Source organism: Gymnoscopelus braueri, assembly GCF_963280865.1.
Source record: "Gymnoscopelus braueri genome assembly, chromosome: 17".
NCBI classification, from domain to species: Eukaryota; Metazoa; Chordata; class Actinopteri; order Myctophiformes; family Myctophidae; genus Gymnoscopelus; species Gymnoscopelus braueri.
The window spans coordinates 1,980,794-1,986,565 of NC_137617.1; positions in this window are offsets into that span (position 1 = coordinate 1,980,794).

Sequence of the window (5,772 nt, forward strand, 5' to 3'; positions counted from 1 at the left end):
AGGCAGACAGGCAGACAGACAGACAGACAGACAGTGAGAGGCAGACAGACAGACAGACAGACAGACAGACAGACAGACAGACAGACAGACAGACAGACAGACAGACAGTGAGAGACAGGCAGACAGACAGACAGACAGACAGACAGACAGACAGACAGACAGACAGACAGACAGACAGACAGACAGACAGACAGACAGACAGACAGACAGACAGACAGACAGACAGACAGACAGACAGACAGGCAGACAGTGAGAGAGAGGCAGACAGGCAGACAGACAGACAGACAGACAGACAGACAGACAGACAGACAGACAGACAGACAGACAGACAGACAGACAGACAGTGAGAGAGAGGCAGACAGACAGACAGTGATAGAGAGGCAGACAGACAGACAGTGAGATAGAGGCAGACAGGCAGACAGACAGACAGACAGTGAGAGGCAGACAGACAGACAGACAGACAGACAGACAGTGAGAGGCAGACAGACAGACAGACAGACAGACAGACAGACAGACAGACAGACAGACAGACAGACAGACAGACAGACAGACAGACAGACAGACAGACAGACAGACAGTGAGAGGCAGACAGACAGACAGACAGACAGACAGACAGACAGACAGACAGACAGACAGACAGACAGACAGACAGACAGACAGACAGACAGACAGACAGACAAGACAAAACATTATAATATTACATAGGGCTGATGGAACATAAGGCTGAAGGAACATAGGGCTGAGGGAACATAGGGCTGCCTGAGGGAACATAGGGTCTATTTTGGGATGAGGGAACATAGGGCTGAGGGAACATAGGGTCTGTTTTGGGATGAGGGAACATAGGGCTGAGGGAACATAGGGCTGAGGGAACATAGGGCTGAGGGTACATAGGGTTGAGGGAACTTGAGTACGCTCCCGTTTCATTTACATCAGCTCAGTGTAACCCCTGTCTTCAACAGGGGGTCCGGGTCGGGATCGTGGGTCCTCAGAGTTAGATAGGATTTTTCTTTTTTACATTAACTACTTGAACCCTATCATCCCTATTTTGAGGGGAACTTTAGGCAAGAATAGCAGATCTACAAGCTTACAACACACAAAGAGGTTTGGTGTAGAGGGGAAAAAAAAGAACAGACTATGTAGCAGGAAGGCAAACAGTACATTATTGTTCATTATAACATCACATTCAGGTGTGTGCGTGTGCGTACTTGAACTTGTGTGCATGTGTGTTTATTTGCTATTAGACACTTTAGAGCAGGGGTCTTCAATGTTTTTTCAGGCCATGGGCCCCTTAGCTGAGAGACAGAGAGATGAAGCAGGGACCCCCATTGTTTAAAATGGTCTTGCAGATATTTTTTTTCATAGGCAGCTTCATAGACTTGTTTGACAGCACTGTCATCAGTGTTGTATCAACTAATATGTGTATGTCTTTTCTATTAATATGTTGGATTCATGTAGATGTGTATTTTTTCACCTTTTTCAGACATTTAACCCCTTAAACCGTCAATACGTAAGTAAACTTGACTAAAAGGTTAACTGACCAGTAAATTGTGAGACATGCATGGCTACAGAGCGCCGAAGTCTGACATCACTGCCGCTAGAGGGCACTATCGCCCTGGGTTAAGGATTATTTTCCATAGGGAAATCTTAGATTGCAACATATAAGAGCTGTGTTCCAAAAATAAACAAGTTTTGCAGACAAACATGGAAAAATATAACTAAGATACTCCGTCTTCAGGTGAAAAAAACAACTGTATGTTATGAATTTATAACATCAGACAATCAAACAAACCAGCAAGGTGACTTGCAATGGAAACAAGCTGTAGGATTTGTTGCATTATCCTGTAGATTATGGTGGGTCAGTTTGTTACAAATGTATGTATGTGGCATGTGATTTTACTTAATGATCAACAAAGACATCAATCAATCAATCAATCAATCAAAAATACCTCCTGCCTTTCGTTTTCTATGATAACCTTGGTGTGATGTAGAGTATTTAATCTCTGTTCCTTTCAAAGTGGAGACACTGAGTGAGTGGGTGTGAAGTGTCTCTCAATTCAATTCAAATGAGCAAATGAGGTGGTCTCTGTACTCCATAGGCCTGCCTATAAGAAATGTACCCACCCAAACCTTTAAGTTGTGTGCTGGATGATTGGTTTAATACGAACCAACCACCAAAAAGAATAACATGCTCCATTGCCAATCCAGAAGACATTTATGCATGTTCTATTAATATGAATATTAAAAAAGACACATCACTGACAGCACTTAGTGATCTCTGTATAATATAAAACTACTGTACGTACAAACAGAGCAAGTACCTTTAAATAACTGCTGCTATGTGTGTACTATTTTAAATACACTTGACAATTTGCTGTTATTTGTCTCTTATATCAAGTGACTGCAGGAAAAGCAAGGTCTTATGCACAGCTGATCAGCACAGAGACGGGTGAATAGGCAGGGATCAGACGTATAGAATAAAATAAAAATGACCCGCACACTGTGTACACTTGCTCAATAAGGACAACTTTATGTAAGGTAACATTTCTGTCAATAGACCTTCGTCAGGCCCAAAACGTTGCCTAAATAAAGTTATTTCGCAAGTGTAGACGTTTGATTGATTGATTGATTGATTGATTGATTGATTGATTGATTGAATACTTTATTAGACAGAAATGTAAACAGCACGAGGTACAATCAGACATTTGGACTAAAAAAGAAAAGTGGGCTTTCCTCCCCTTGTGGTCTCCTGAAAGATGGATTTTTAGGCCTGTTTTGAAGCAAGCCAGCGATCCACATGTTTTTAAAGGGATGGTGTCAGGGCATTCCACGGTGTGCGGGTTATATTATTTCTTCTATATACTATATCAAGTGACTGCAAAATCTTGAAATATTGCTACTCTTTGTTTTAAAAGCTTTATACCAAGGTATCCTTACTTACATAACTACAAAAGGTAGGCCTACTTCTAACAGCAAATGCAATGCACCATTATTATGGTTTTGTGAGTCGGTTTTCCTAAGTTGCAATGTGACACATCTTTATTCCCTTTTAATTGTATGTACATATCTTAGTTTTGATTTATTTCAAAATTCTCCTTTTCCTTTTTCCACCTCAAATGTTTTGGTGCTGATTGTGGACAGAATTATATATATAGTGTTTTATGTTTGTTGATTATATGTATTATTGTGTTATGTTTATGCTATGTTGATTATTGAATACATAGAACCCTTTTAGCCTAAATGTCTGACTGTACCTTGTGCTGATTGCATTGCTGATTACATATCTGACTCAAAGTATTCAATCAATCCATCAGCCCCCCCCCCCCATAGATAACAATGACACAAAGACTGGTGCTTGGTATCCACTCTAAGAACCAATCAGTGTCCAGATTAGAACTTCAAACAGCCATGGTGCATAAATATCTCCTTTAATCCTCTACAGACTCTACAGAAGTTTTCAGCCAGGTCGTGTTCATCCCAGAGCTACAGAGGAGGTCGGTATAGTGAAGTATTTCTCCACGACAAAGCTAGATCGACAAAGCTAGATTGAGTGCATACAGACGTGTGACTTAATTGTTTTTGGAAAGGCTTAGTTTTAGTTTAGTTACAAGTAATAGCTTCATAATGATGATGAGTTCTACAACCAGGACAGTTTCTATTAAAAGGGAACCTGAAGACCACCTTAAACAGGAACCTGACCACTTTAAAGAGGAACCTGAAGACCACCTTAAACAAAGACCTGAATTCTACCTTAAACAGGATCTTGAAGACCACCTGGATCTCAGTAAGTTTTAAGCGTTCTCTTTATTAATTTTATTCTATTGTACTGTCACCACTAAACTATTCAGTGCCAGTACGCATTATCGTAAAGAAGAGGGCATGGAGCAAAGTTTATAAAACTATGTGAAAACCATGCTCTATTATAACTTAAACAATGTACACTCTTTGGAAGTGTGTTCTCTTAGAACCTCCGCAGCAGTCGGTGCTTTTGATGGCTAAAAAACAATTCATATGGCTCTGTTGCAATTAACTATGCAACATGTTGTAAATCAGTACTGAAACGCTTCCAAGTGTAGTACTAGTATTTATATATAGAACAACTAGTTGAATATTCACATTAAAACCCCAAATCTCATTTGACCAGTTCAATCTTGAGCCTGGTACAGCCCTATCATGAACAAATGCTAATTATTACTTTTTATTTTCAATTAAAAGTTTAGCTTTCTTCCAAACAGCGTCAAGTTAAAAACTTATTTAGCTTTTTTCTTTTTACTACAAGCTCACAACGCGGCGATGTAGATCGGCTATTTTCACTATTTCAAAAAAGTTTTTCAAAATAGTAAAAAATGCCTAATACATTTAGGCATATAATATTTAGCCAAATGTTGGTATCCAACCCTTTTTGTTGGGGATGACAAGTATCAATACATGCTGTTTACTTTATGTGAATAATCTGATTGTTTTCTATCTCTATTCTATCTCTAGGTACCTGTTCTGCCCTGTCCCCAGTGAAACCAAAGCACTTCTGCTGTGACCAGTGTGGGACGAGTTTTACTGGAGAGAGGCCTTTTAAATGTGACCAGTGTGGCTATAGCTTCACCACAAATAGTAACCACGGATCACACCAGATAATTCACTCTGGAGAGATGCCTCACTGTTGTGACCAGTGTGGGAAGAGCTTTGGTACTCCAGGAGAATTAAATAATCATCAGTGCAAGTCTTACTGCCGTGAACAATGTGGGAGCAGTTTTAGTTCATCACAAGAATTGAAGCGTCATCAGCACGTGCACACTGGAGCGAAGCCTACCGGAGAAAAGCTGTTTGACTGTGACCTGTTTTGGGGAAACTTCAATAACCTGTTCAATTTAAAAAGGGACCAGAGAATTCACTCTGAAGAGAAGCCATACTTCTGTGCCTATTGTTGGAAAAGCTACTCCAAGTCCGATCTTGAAACGCATCAGGGACACACTGGAGATCAGTATAAACATTTTGACTGCGACCACTGTGAGGAAAAGTTCAGCCAAAAGCATGATCTAGAAAAACACCGGAAATTTCACACCGGAGAGAAGCCTTACTGCTGTGACGTGTGTGGTAAAAGGTTTAGTCAAAAGTATTATCTTTCAACACACCAGAGAATTCACACTGGGGAGAAGCGTTACATCTGTGGTTTTTGTGGGAAAAACTTTAACTTTAAGAGTGTACTTCTAACACACCAGAGAATTCACACCGGAGAGAAGCCTTACTGCTGTGACCTGTGTGGGAATAAGTTTAGTCAAAAGTCTAGTCTTGTAACACACCAGATAATTCACACAGGAGTGAAGCCGTACTGCTGTGACCTGTGTGGGAACAAGTTCAGTTACAAATCTAGTCTTGCAGTACACCAAAGAAGTCACACTGGAGAGCGTGGCTTAGCGCTTAAAGCACAATCTTGTAAAACACCTGAGAATTCACACTAAGCCTTATTACCATTGCAGTGATGCCTATCCTGCGTCTCTGATGCATATGATTAAGAAAAGACCCAATAAACGCACACCTAACCCTAATTCTGTTAACAAATTACATGTTAAGAAAAATCACGGTAAAGACAAACAAAGCAAAAAAAAATGCTCAATGCACAACTTTTCCCAAACTGAACAAAGAGAAACAAATCGTAGCTCACAAAACTGTTAGCTGCCATTGTAATTAATGTATTCGATAGAAATTTAAATAATTCAAAACTAGAAAAAGTGCTCCTCGGAGCACAGGTCTCCGCCAGGTTACAGTAGGTTATTGTGG